The following is a 15,316-nucleotide window of genomic DNA, read 5'->3' on the forward strand; positions in this document are numbered from 1 at the left end:
AAGGAAATCCTAGCGAAGGAGAAATCTTTGTCAAGCATAAGAAGTCGAATTTTCTCTCTCTTTGTCTCACATGTGCAAAGTTGTTGGGTTGTTAGAAGGGAAAAAATTGCAGTATTGTAGCTAGGTCGAAATTCTGGAGTTGCTGGGCCAAAAATCTAGTGTTGTTGAGCCAAAATTATGGAGTAGTTGGGCTGAAAATTCTAGATTGTTGTTGGGTTGTAACCGCTGGACTAGAAGAGACTACTAAAGTTTGTTGAATCGTATTGGAAGGTTGACTTGGTGGAGGAGGAAGGTCTTTTGGTTAGGTCTAAGGTCTTGGTCTATCTCAATTTGATCAGTGGAAAAGTTTATTAGGTTTCCCCTAGAGAGGGGTTTTAGCCATAGCTTAGTGCATACACCTGGTGTCGTTGATCTTCATGTTTTCATTTGATGATTGCTTGATGAAAATAAGATAAAAGAAGAACATAAAGAAGATAATAAGAACACGGGAATAACGCAAGTAATTATCAACATAAGAAAATCTTTTTGCCTTTCTAATTTTCTAACTAGGTCAACCAAAGTCAACCATGGTAAAATGTGGTCACTTTTGTTCTAACATGTTGAACCATAAATAGAGTTGGTCAAGCATTCATAACCATATGGTCAACCAGCATCAACCATACTAAACCATAATTGACTCAAGTCAATCATAGTCAAACATAATGAACCATGGTCAAACATAAATGGTCATAGTGGTCAATAAAAGCACATTTAAAAGTGGTTGATATATATCAATCAAAACCTCACAACCATAGTAAGCCATGGTCAACTAGCATCGACCATACTAAACCATAATTGACTCAAGTCAATCCTAGTCAAACATAATGAACCATGGTCAAACATAAATGGTCATAGTGGTCAATAAAAGTACATTTAAAAGTGGTTGATATATATCAATCAAAACCAATAATTAAGACGATGGAAAATAATGTCAAACACTAAATATCAACTCGTCAACTATTAATAATTTTATTTACTAGTCATAATTCCAACATATACTCAATAACACTTAAAAATATTTAACAAAAATTCTCTATCTATTTAAATTTTATCTACCTAAATTTCTAAAATATATAATGTCAAAATAAACAATTTTATAAAAATATTCAAATACATAATAAAATCTAAATCACAACACATAACTTCTATTTTTAATTACTTTTATTTAAATTTAATAATAAAATTAACAAAAATATAAAATTTATTCATAATCAAATCCTTAATCATCAACCCAAATCCTTTAATGTCTAGCCCTATTCAAACATAAATCACTAAAAATAAAAGTTTTTAATGTATATATCAAACTTACTTTAAGTTTTGAACTAATAATTAAACAGGGTAAAATATGTCGAAAACTTAAAATTACATTAATAGTTATTTTCTATTTAAATTTTGATAGATTAATTCGTTTTCCAATTTAAATCTTCATTTTATGGTCACAAATAAAATATACTAGTATACTCTCTTTTACATCACTGAATAGAATTTCAAATATTAATTACATTGCATCTCTAAATTCATATTTATCTTTGTACATTTATCTAATATAATTATGGATTATTAAATAACAAATGACATCCTGTAAATACTTAGATTTATAAAATAAAAAATTAATCCATGCAAATGAAATATAGATATATATATATATATATACCATTTACTTATTACACTAATTTACCTGATTTAACTTTATCACTTGGAAAAAAAATAGATTGACTATTAACCATTAAACAAAATACAATTATATAAATATACATCAATTATATTTACTATTAATCATTAACCAAAATACAACTATATAAATTTACATAAATTATTTTACAGGTCAAAAACATATAATTTACATCATTCTCATCTTTCACTTCAAAATCTGAAACATGTTGATATGGGCCTGTCAAAAACATTAAATTTACATGGTTCCGATACGTCACTTCTTCAAAATATGAGTGTGAATAGGACTAAACTGTTCCACTGAGTTATTCATCCATGGAAAAATTGACTTTAAATATAGCTTTAAGAAACTGTTTTACAATAGTTGAAAGCAGATAATTTACACGGTTTGGACCCAGCACTTAGTTTTATTCATTCGATATCACAGTATTTAATGTTAATTCAAATCCACAATATGCTAGTCTATATGATTTTAATCCATCACTTCAGAAATAATAGAGATGTTGACTACCAACCATCATACAGGATGCAACTATGTAAATTTACTTTAAAAAACTGTTCTAGGGTCAAACACATATAATTTATATGATTCTGATCTGTGACTTCGAAATCTCGAATCCATAATGCTGATGTGAACCTGTCAAAATCATAATATTTAAATGGCTATGAGTTGTAACTTCTTCAAAATCTGGGGCATCTTGATTTGTGAATTGGCCTAAACTGTTACACAGACTTATTCATCCATGGAAAAACTTAATTTAAATAAAATTTAAAGAACTGTTTTACAATGCATATAATTTATATGGTTTTGACCCCTTCTCTCTCTTTTATATATTAGTTTTAATGCTAATTCAAATCCACCTACTTTCTTGGATGGTGTTGTACAACAAAAATTTGACATGGGAAAATTTGAGGAAAAGGAATTGGCACGGCCGAGTAGATGTGCAATGTGCCATTCATATGAGGAATCCAATTATCACATGTTTTTGCAATGCCAATTTGTGTTGCAAGTCTGGCAGGATTTGGCAAATCTATATGGTTTTCCTCACATCGTTTTTGTTTCAACTCATGCAGCGTTTGATTCGTGGAGTGGTCAAAGAGATTCATGGAGGCCCATGATTATTATTGTCCTATGGTGCGCTTGGAAATGGAGAAATAGCAAAATTTTCAAAGAATCAAAGAACTCCCTCAAATCTATATTGCAACATGTCATATCCATCTATGATTGGATGCCAAAAAAGCAACCCAAAATGAAAAAAGGCAACAGGAAAGATAATGACCGCACAGAATCCCCAAGAGCATTTTTTGATGGTGCTGAGCAACAAAACAATTGTGGATGTGGGGTTCACATCATAATGGACAAGAACCTTCAATACTTTATGGCTTGGAATGGAGGAAAGGGCACAAACAGTATGACTGAGGCAAGGGCATTAGCGGGTCTTCTCGCTTTCTGCAACTTTTTTTATATACAGGCTATTTCAATTTTTGGTGACTCCAAATCTGTGATTGATCATGTCATGGGAGCCACATCAGGAGCCCACACCTCACAGGTTGGATGGACAGGATCATGTTTCACTGGGGACTCATGAAAGACAGTTCCATTCATCACATTTGCCGTGCTCAGAATCAACAAGCGGACTTCCTGTCAAAGGAGGGTCTGCTTCTAGGTACAGGTACCTAGTCCTTGAAGATAATATATGGTGAGAATTCCTGTTTTATCCAGGATTTCTCTATCCCTGGATCTTGAATCTCCTATGGTTTTTTTCAGGATGTTCCTTTATCATCTTTTGTGTTTAATATGTGTACATGTCCTAGTATATGGGTGTCCAACAAGCTCTGAGATCTAGTTTTCATATCTGAAATGGTCTGGTATGTGAGGCATATATGACTGGTTTTGGCTTATGACTGATGGTTTTTGAAATAGCTCTATTGATTTCTTTTCCCTTCTAGGGGGAATCATTCTTTAGTTTTTGCTCTCGGTTTTTGCCTTCAAAATCAAGATCCTCCAGCTTCTGAGAGCTGATTTTCTGTACTATTTGGAACCTTTATATAGTCTCAATATAATACAATGATGCTTTTTCGTTCTGAAACAATTTATCTATCAAATTTTATCTCTAGCACATTTTGTGTTAAGCTGATTATTGACTTATTTTACCAGTGTGGATATTGCCTCTTTATAATTACATGGATCTGATTTACCACTTTTTAGTGGAGTCGTTTACAAGGAGGAGGAGGAATTGCCCAGACTGTTAAAAGTGGCAGGAATCTGGGCAAAAAATTCAAAAAATATTGTAAAGACATTGAGTCATATTTTTTATGTTGGAAATGGATTCAGCACCATCAAAAACTTCTAGGCCACCTAAAATTATAAAGTTTAACCGCTTTTATTTAGATTTACAAAATTCCATACCAGATTTTTCAAAATATTACTAGAATTTCCATGATTTTCCTGACAAAAAAACAATTTCGTTAGACTAAACCTTCTTAATTTGAAACATGATGATTTATAAATAAAAAATAATTGTGGCTATCATGACCTGATTATTAATAATTTTTACATTCTCATTCATTGCTTCGAAAATTGAAACATGGTGATCTGCTGCAAATATTAAGTCAATGATTACGTTATTGCTTGAAGATCATTTTATTCAGAATATAACTGGGCAATGAACCAATCATCGACTTAGTACATCAATATTAATATCCGCCCAGATTCACCAGAATGGATAATTCTCTGAAATAATGTTTAGGTTATGTTATAGGGTATCATACTGCACAAGCACACAGGACTGCAACATGCTGAAAATTAAACTTCTTTCAAAAATGAAAAGAAGTTTTAGCCGACCCATAAATGAACGGGAATTGCAGAAGGAAAATACGGTGGAACAATGGGGTGGCGATGGGCGTTCCAGGTAGCGTACAATCTCTTGTGGGAATCGCGCTAACGTTTTGCCCTCTCGAGTACTGAGATTTAAAACGGCGGAGCGATCTTCTTGAAGCGCGTATACAGATCTAACAGTACCGCGAATCGTACCGATCACCGATGCCGTGGTTTTGACAATGATAATGGCGTCTCGGATTTAAATGTGTCAGGAAACAAATCCTCATAATCACCCGGTATGACGCTCTGAGACCCGAGGGGGCGTCGGTCGAAATGTTCTAGCTTCCATATGACGATTTTCTAGCTGCTCGCGATGTCTCGAAGTCCAAGGGACAGTATGGAAGGATTAAGTTTCAAGGTCGGCCCGAGTCTGAATAGTGGGTTTTCTGTGAAGTCAGGATTTGCAATGATAGCAGAGATATTCTCGACAGACTGTAGATTATGGTTTTACAAATCCCACATTTGTTTGAAACAGTAATTCTAATATGTAGTTTGTAGTTTGTTAATGGAAATTAAATATAGGTTGTATATGTTCATAGTTGGATTTCGTCAAATTTTTTAGATTAATCTACAAATAAACTTATGATTTTGATGATGATGATGGTTAACATCCACTGAGACCAAATTGGTCTATCAGACCTACAATTTTTTAATTTTTACTTGTCTGGCTCCTCGTCTTTCTTGGCGAGATTGGTGTTGTAGCTTTTTTTTAATTTTTACTTGTCTGACTCCTCGTCTTTCTTGACGAGATTGATGTTGTAGCTTTCTTTTAATGCTCCGTTCATTTAATGCTCATTAAACATTTAATGCTAATTAAAAGAACTATATATTTATTGCCCTTCTAATACATTCAATTGTCTTTAATGCTAATTAAAAAACTATATACTTATTGCCCTTCTAATACACTCAATTGTCTGCTTTGTAATTCGAGATTCAATGAATTTGAAGACCATTCAAGAATGTAACTCTCAGTTGTCTGCTTTGTAATTTGAGATTCAATGAATTTGGAGACAATTCAAGAATGTATTTCAGGCAGTGCTAATGCATTGTAACAATGCACACCTATCCAATTGAAAGGGTGGCCCCTGATAGGCCAAGTGGCTATCTCTGGCACAGGTTTTCATGTCCTAACTTTGGTGTACTTTCAGTTTTCAATGTACAGAAATCCTTTCCTTTCACATGGAAACAGAATATGACAAGCAATGCAGAATAAATAAATATAGTGGATATGCACTTTTTCCATATATCTAGAGGTTACAGCGATGAGAAGTGCATCTTGCCAAACCAAGAGAGGTACACACTTTTGATATTGCACAGCGTACACACAGATTACAATGCTGTTAGGTTCAAATATCTTTGACATCACACATTTTATATAATGTGATTCTATTCACCTATAGTTGTACACAGGCCAATGATGTAAGATCACATTCCTTTGAACATATACTATTTTTTCAGAGAAAAAGGCATCATTGACAATATAAAAACAACATAAAATAAAAAAAATGACATATAATAGCCACGAAAAAAAAATCACAAAGAAAAAACAAATGCCAAAGATCCATAAGGAAACATATACAGCAACACAAACCAGACCATGACATATAGGATCCTTTGACCACATACCATACACTGTGTACACAGATTACAATGCTCTTTCGTGCATATTTCCTATCCAGACATTTTTTTCAGAAGAGATTTCCTATACAGACTATGCGCATATCTTTGACATCACATACAATTTGAAACATATTGTAATTCTGTTCACCCATAGTTGTAAAAAGGCCAATGATCTAAACCAATTTCTAGTATTTTAATTTCAAAATAAAGTACAAAGGACTGAAATAGAAATCAATTTGCGAACAAATATTATTAAAAAAAAAATTAAATATAAATTAAAAGAAAATTTAAAACATTTGGAAATTTTAAATTCATAGTTAATATTTCAATTTGAATAGATATATAAAATTTGATAAAGTACCAAGGACACCCATAGTTGTAAAAAGGCCAATGATCTATTAAATCATTTTTTTGTATTTTAATTTCAAAATAAAGTGCCAAGGACTGATATGGAAATAAATTTGCAAAAAAATATTATTAAATAAATTTAAAAACATAAAATAAAAAGTTAATATATCAATTTGAATAGAGGAATAAAATTTGAAAAATATTTTATATAGATTTATTTCTAAAATATTTTAAGGGAAAAACAAACCTTTTAATATTTAATATCAATAAATATTATATTATAAAAAGAATCAATAAATATTATATTAATAAGGGTAACAAACAAATTTCATATTTAGTTCGCTTCAATAATATATTTAAATAAAAATATATATTATAACATATTCTTATAAAATCACATTAATAATATAACTTTAGAGCAAATATTCATATTTATGCTAATTGAAAGATTTTTCTTTTAATAATGAATCCATATAAGTTGAATATGTTTGAAAAATGTGGAAACACTTGTGATTTTTTTTTTAAAAACCCAAAGTTTCGTCCATCTTTAATGGAATACAATTCATAATAAGATATTTTGATGTGATCTAAAGTTAAATGGAAGGTTTCCATATTGTAATTGGCATAAGGGGAATTTAAAGGTATGAATTTACAGTTATTTTATGACAACTATTAGTTTATTTAAGCAAAAAGAATACATAGATAATGTGGTTAATGGTATAAAATTATATATTAAAAAAAAACTATCAAAACTTATTACGGACATATTGATATTGTTTTTTTATTGGTTTATTGTAAATAATTTCATGGTGACTAACAAACTAATAAGGTATAAAATTATATATTAAAAAAAAACTATCAAAACTTATTACGGACATATTGATATTGTTTTTTAATTGGTTTATTGTAAATAATTTCATGGTGACTAACAAATTAATAAGATATAGGTGAATTTTTATTCTTGATACTCATATTATTGTTATTTCAAATATATTAAATGGGTAGATAAAATGGTTATAGTGAAATGTACAAACAATAACATAAAAATATTTACTTTATCTTAATTAATAATATTAAATATAAAATAAACATGTTCTTATTTCATTTTACATTTAAAAGTGATACATCCAAATAAGATAGGATTAAAATTAACAATGGCTTTCTAATTAACCAATGAGATGTGTAAAAAACACACAACTAATGTCATTTAATTGTTGAAAATAATTTTATCCAAAATTAAATTCAAAATCTTATCATAAAAAATTATTAAAAAGTGTTAGAAACATTTTTTTATTTCTTTATTGGGAATGATTTGATGTTGAGAAAGACAATGAGAAGTTAACCATCAATATTTAGTTCTTTATTCTTGACTCTACTATTCATATCTTAAATGAATAATTCAAGTAGTTGGGTGAAATGTGCTAGCATTGTAAAAATTGATTTAAACGTTATTCTTACTTGTAATATTAAATGTAAGATAAGGTGATTATAAGGAAAACATTTGATTCTTATTCAAAAAAATGATGTCATGGTATAAGTGACCTAACTAACTATATATGGACTCCTTATACATGTAATAAGCATTGCATAAGATTCCTACATAAGATTAATATCATTGTAATTTTTTTTCAAATGCAACTTCTCTATAGTTTGTTTTTTTCTAATTCATTATTCAATGACTATAGATATAAATTGTATACATGTTTCAATTTGAAATATTTAGAAGCATATGCATATTAATTTACATATATATTAGATATATATATTTATTTGTGTTTATGGAAGTAATTATCATTTCCAATTTGCAGCGAAATTTTACTAATTAAATTCTTTCAAATTTTGATGTGAAGATTATGCTCTAAGAATGGTTGGTTCACCCTTCATTTAGATCCTCCATGATGTGAAAATTAATCATAATCAATGTTTGGTTGATGTTACCCTTGGACCCTGTTCAAGGAAGGGTCAATCGTCTCTTTCTTGAGGTCTGCACTTCACATGAATATTGTTCTTTAGGAATGGATCAATTGACCCTTTTAGGGGATCCCACTCAACAAGAATATTGTGCTTCAAGAAAGGTTGTCCCATGCTCCCCTATATCCCCCTAACACAAATACATATCTTGAGGAAGGACCAAATGATGCTTCACAAGTGTCTCTCTCCATGTGATTAGTAAGCTTTAAGAATAGGCATCTGACCTTTCTTCGGGTTAAACCATGATGGGAATGCTATACTTCATGAAGGATCAATAGACATTTCCCCATGCGTCCCCATAATGTAAATACTATGCTAGAGGAAGATTTAGTTTAACCTTCATAAGAATACACCTCAATGAGAATATTATACTCAAGTAAGGGCCAAACAAACCTTCCCTTGGCTCCCCCTTGATATGTATATTATGTTGAAGGAAGACTGAATTATTCATTCCATGAGTCCCCTCTTGATGAGAATACTAAGATTAAGGAAGGATCAACTAGCCTATACCTAAAATCTAAATCAAATAACTGAATATCTCTTTCAAAAGTTCCCAATTGATTAAAATATTAAGTTGAAAGAATGGTTGATCAAGCCTTTCATTCACTCTCCATCAATTAAAATACAATGTTAGAGAAAGGGTCAACAAAATTTTCTCCTAGATACACTTCGATGAGAATAGTAAGCTTGACGAAGGTTTGAAAAACAACTTCCTATGCTCTCGCTAGTTAAGAATAATATTGCTACATAATGATTGGCCATTCATTGCTCAATCAAATATTTGATGAATATACCATACTCAAGTGAGGATCACCCTTGCATTCCATGGGTTCACCCTCTGCCCAAATACTATGTTCCAATAGGGGTCCATTGTTACTTTTCTAGACTCATCCTTGACACAAATATTATGCTTCAAAAAGAGTCAGCTAACCCTTAATGGGCATCACCCTAGAAAATAATATTATTCTCCAAGAAGGGTGGACAAATCGTTCCATTGGCTTCATAGATATGAATACTCTACTTTAAGAATGGTTGAATGACCCTTCCCCTAAATCTCTCACGATGTGAATACTAAGTCGAAGGAAGGATCGGTTGTTGCTTTGATATGAATTTGGATGATTATACTATTTTTCATCCATATCAATGCTTTTAGAATGGAAAAAAGTGGAGGAATTAACACACATGACCAATTTTGCTAATAGGACCGAGTCTGGAAATTTTCAGTTTGAAACCTTCTGGAAGCATTTTGAGGCATCAAATGACCTTTTTTTGGGGTAAAACTTTTCCAGTTGAGTGTAGGACATTTTTTTAGCTATTCTACACATAGATACCTTCCTAACAGTGCAAGAATAACCTCAATTAGAGTATGTATGCAAAATTTATGCCACTCGAAAGGATACCTTCCTATTTTGACCACCACAATTCGAGAGGATGCCACTTCAACCCCCATTATTCATAGAAAAGGGGATATACACACAAGCATGATGAATAATACTCTAGAAGAGTCAAAATTGTAACTCTAGTTAAGAGTTGAAAGTGTCAAACTTAACCACTAGTAGGCTATCAGGTTGTGTTACAACTAGGGCACCAGGAGGAAAAGGGGTTTCATTCTATTCATGTGCATTTCGTTCCATAGATGAGAAAACTAGTTAGAGAGATGATAAGGAGAGTGAAAAAAGAGAGGGTTTGTGTATTGTGGTAGCACATGAGCTACAAGCCTCACTTATTTGTACATGCATCCATTTTTCCATTCAAAGAAAGAGGGTAGAGAAACTTCACCTTCCAGTTGGGTTTTCTCTTGAAAGTGTTTCCCAGGTTATATCTTGTGTTAATTTTTGTTTTATGAGTTTTATTTCACTATTCTCTATTTTCATAATTATAATTTGCATGTATATACAATACGTAGTAATTAACATATCCATAAATCTAAGGAGAAATATAGTGCAGATTTCCAATTTTCTAATATATTTTAGTAGATTTGTTGTGAGTAATTTTCTAGTAGAATATCCACAATTGTTTAGGGGAGAAGTTAGTCTTTATATGTCCCTCTCTTAGGCTCTAAGAAGGAAGGCACATGCTCTACTAGCTAGTTATTCTTATAGAGAAGGAATATCCAATTTAATTAGAACCAGAACAAGTTGATTGGCCTTTAAAGCTTTACCGATTTGTCAAGTCAAGTTAAGGGGTGAATCTTATATAAGGTGAAACTGTTAGGATCTGAGTGGAAAAGGCTATAAATTGACTTTTATAAATGCGGTAAATATCTTAATTGTGGTCAATAGTATCTGGGTAGGCACAACAATCAAATTATTTCTATGGGTATCACCTAGGCATTGTGGAATGGATTCGACAACAAAGAGAAATGTCGATTTACTGAGGCTTATGAAATTGCCCACTTTTTTAATGGTTAAGTTCCCTTACTAGGTGTAAGGAAACTCATCCCTCCTCCCCAAATGGGTAACTAGATGTACTAAAAATTTTGGTGCATACCTTTGATTGACTTCCAAAACATCCTCACCGCATTTGTAGTGTACTCTACTTACCATGGGAGATCGGGTATGGTAGGACCACACTTCAGAATGCATAGTTGTTCATTACATCACTTGGGTTTGCTGCAACACCACCTAGTATAGTTTCATTTCTAGATCGATATATCTTTCTTATTTCCTTCCTTATGTATGATGGAAATAGTGGTGGGGTGGGACCCTTAGGCGGAAGGATTAAAGTTGCTAGGTGTTAGTACGTAAAATGACATCGGAATTTTTGAACTTTTGAAGCAAGTGGCGATAAGGTACCTAGTTAACGATTTCCTAATCATGGCATTTTTCTATCTCTTGCCAAGGGCAACATTCCTATTCTTATGAATTTCAGAACACAAGGTTACAGAGTCAAACATGCTCAACCATTGATAAGTACTTTGTTAGTGCAATCAGTGACTTACTAGAGAGTTGGAAGAGATTCATAGATTTCTTATTTTCCTCTCATTGTCGCTTTGTTTGAAACAAAGAATAGATATTTGTTAAGCCGAAAGTCATAAAACCCAAGCCATGGCCAACGAATCTGTCAATAACCCTCAAGATCCTACAGAGGAGAGGTTTGTGAAGATGGAAGCACAAGTCGCAAATATAAACCGTAATGTGAACCTTCTCATGGCGGCCTTAACCAATAAGCTTGGGATATTTGGAGAAGATGGAGGTTCTAATGTGGAGGTCAAATCAGAGGGTAAATTGTTAGAATGGGAAGAACTAGAGAGGGAATCTAAGAAATAACCCGAAAAGGATCTACCCAATTTGATTGTTGTGAATAATTCATAGTCCCTACTCAAAATAGACATGAAGGTTGACATCAAGTCATATCAAGGTAAGATTGACGCTCTGAATTTAACCATTGGTTGAAGAAATTATAATTTTATTTCAGTGTCCATCAAATAGAGGAAGAACTGAAGATCCATTTTCTCAGTTGAAACTAGAAGGTTGTGCCCTGACCCAGTGGTAAATCCACATGAATACTTTGACGTTGGAGGGGGATTCTTGATCCAGGTGGATCTTGGTAGCCACCTGCCAAGTCCACCTGGACCCCCACCATTGTTTCTCTCAACATTTTCAGCTTCCTTAATTGTAGCACAGCCTACTATTTTTAGCAGTTTTTCGGGTCCTGAACTTCCAAAGCCATTTTGAGGCCCTAAATGACGTTTTTTGGATAATTTGGGAGCAACATGGGTCCATGGACTAATGTTTCTCTTCCCAAAGTGGTAATGCTCGGATAGATCTTTCTAACGAGCTATTGTACGCATAAAGCAGAGATCGTATGCCAAAGTTACAACCCCGGGAAGTTGATGTACCAATTTACCCAAACAGGGCCCACAGTTTGGCGTTTCATCTTCTAGGGTTAGGTTTTGGAATGTTAAGGGTTTTCCATTGTTTCTCAACAATAAATAGGCCTTCGAGCCTCATTGTAACACAGTTCAGAGGCATGTAGCCGCCACATCTCTTCTCAAAGATAAGCTACCATTGCCCTAGCTGGTTTATTTCATTACTATTTGTAAGCATATTTCAGTATTTTACATTAATGAAATGAAGTATTATTTCCGCTACATATATGTGTTTATGGTTATGTCTGTAATTTGTTGCGTTCCTGTTTAAGTCCGGATCAGTGGTATCAGAGCGGTTTGCTTTTTCTCTGTTTTTCTTTGCATGTCCCCAACCAGGTCGGGATATAAGGAGTTAGGGCTTGAACTGGTCGAACCTTTGCGGGACCAGCCTCGCAAATCCCGACGGCCTCCCATGGCGGATGAGAAGAAAGACGAGGGGGCAGGAGATCCTATCAAAATCTTGCTCAAAGAAGCCCTTGAGCGACAACGAAATACGATGATGGACAGATTTGCCCAGATCCTTCAGCGACTACCCAGAAGTGACGCATCGGCTTCCAGCAGCTACTCTGGAAACGCCACGCCCTTTAAGGTACAATTCAATTTTGAAATCCCCATATTCGAGGGTCAGATAGACGCAGATGCCTTAAATAAATGGTTAAATCTGCTAGAGGGTTATTTTTCTGTTCATGAATTTTCGAGTCAAGAAAAGATTGTTTTCGCTCTTCTCAAAGCAGCCCCCCACGTCAAGGACTGGTGGGAAACCTACTGTGAGCAGAAGGATGAAAATACTGGCTCACTATTTTCAGCCGCACCCACCTAGAATTCATTCCGGGATGCCATCAAGGAGCAGTACTACCCTATCGGAAGCTATGAGGATGAATACATAAAGTGGACCACGCTGCGGCAGGGAAGGGACTAAGACGTGCCAGAGTTCACCAATATTTTCCATACCCTTCACACAAAGTTGGGTATCAAGGATATGGAGCAGCATTTGATACTCAAATACCGCGGCTGCATGCACAAGTACATCCAGGAAGAAATAGAATTCCTGAACATCTCCTCGCTCGGCACAGCATACCGATATGCCGTCAAGGTCGAGCAGAAGTTTAAACAAAAGAAGCGAGACTTTGGATCTGTGAATCTGAAGCAAGGGAAAGGTGCCCCTAAACCACAGAACAAAGGACAGAGCCAAGGTGGGGTAGTCCAAGACAACTCGCCAAAGCTACAAGCAAATAATAGCGTCGCGAAGCTGAAAAAGGACACGGGAAAATGGTGTGAGTTCCATAAGAGCGCCGCTCACAACACAAGTGAGTGTCGAGCCAAGCAGTCAGTGGTGGTTGAGCTGAAGGTTTCAGAATCAGATGCATGTTCCGACTCTGAGTCAGAACCCGACAAGGGGAATGACAAAAGGAATTAGATCATTGATGCGGATCCCAACGCCATTGTTGCTACTGCCAAGGTCCAGAAAAATGAACCCGAAGATCCAGAGGAGGAGGAGCGTCTCTTCCACTCCCAGATGTGGGTAAAGGGCTCCCCGCTTTAGTTCATTGTCAACAGTGGAAGCCAAAAGAACCTCATTTTGGCCAAGGTCGTGAAGCGGTTGGGCCTACCGACCATAGCACATCCACAATCGTACACCATTAGGTGGCTTCACCAAGGACAGGATCTTCGCATGAGCCAGCAATTTCGCCTTCCATACAACATCAAGCCCTTCATGGATGAGGTATTGTGTGACATTGCTCCCCTTGAAGTTTGTGATGTATTATTAGGACAACCATACTTTTGGAAGTGACATGTTGTGTATGAATCAAGGCCCCGTGCTGTTATTATTACATTGGGAAATAAGTTGTACAGGATACCAGAGGTAGCACCGCCTACCGCCATCTCTTTGATTACTGCAAAACAATGCAGTAAGCTCATTTCCAAAACCAAGAAATTTGTCTTCCTGATGATACGCCCTCAAGGAAAGAAGAAGACGGTGGCCACGGCCTCCAAACAGGGCCCCTTTGCACGACAACTACAGATGGATAAGGTCGCGGAGGAGTATGAGGACATCTTCACCTCCCCCGCAGGGGTTCCTCTGCACTGTCAGGTCAAGCACTCCATCGATCTGACCCCAGGTGCACCGCTACCCAATGGACCAATTTATCGGCGCTCCATTCTGGAGAACGATGAAATCAAGAGGCAGATTCAGGAGCTGCTACAGAAAGGTCACATCCGTCCGAGTTCATCGCCTTGTGGGAGCCCAATCATGTTGGTACAGAAGAAGGATGGGACTTGGAGACTCTGTATTGACTATCGAACACTCAACAAGATCACTGTCCGTAATAGGTACCCGATCTCGCGGATTGATGACCTCCTGGACCAACTAAAGGGGGCAAAATATTTCAGCAAGATTGATCTGAAGTCAGGATATCACCAGGTACCAATCAAACCCTCAAATGTGTGGAAGATTGCCTTCAAAGCCAAGGAGGGGCTTTTTGAATGGTTGGTTATGCCTTTCTGATTGACGAATGCTCCCGCAACCTTCATGAGGCTAATGGATGACATCTTACGGCCATTCACCAACTCATTTGTAGTGGTATACTTGGATGACATTCTGATCTTCAGCCAGAGTTGGGAAGAGCACCTCCACCACATCCGACAGGTTCTCCAAACACTACGGCAACACAAGCTATGTGCCAATTTGGAGAAATGCACTTTTGGCATGACCCAGGTTCAGTATCTGGGATACATTATCTATGAACAGGGGGTGCATGTGGATCCAGCCAAGATCCAAGTCATTTGGGATTGGCCATCTCCAACCACTCTGACAGAGCTCCGCAGCTTTCTAGGTCTTGCCAACTTCTACTGCATGTTCATGTTGGGATTTTCTCATATCACTTGGCCCTTGAGTCAAGTCACCAAGGGAGGAG

Source organism: Pinus tabuliformis, chromosome 2_1 (assembly GCF_031772625.1).
Source record: "Pinus tabuliformis cultivar Carrire ecotype Pingquan chromosome 2_1, CPIR1, whole genome shotgun sequence".
Classification (NCBI taxonomy): Eukaryota; Viridiplantae; Streptophyta; class Pinopsida; order Pinales; family Pinaceae; genus Pinus; species Pinus tabuliformis.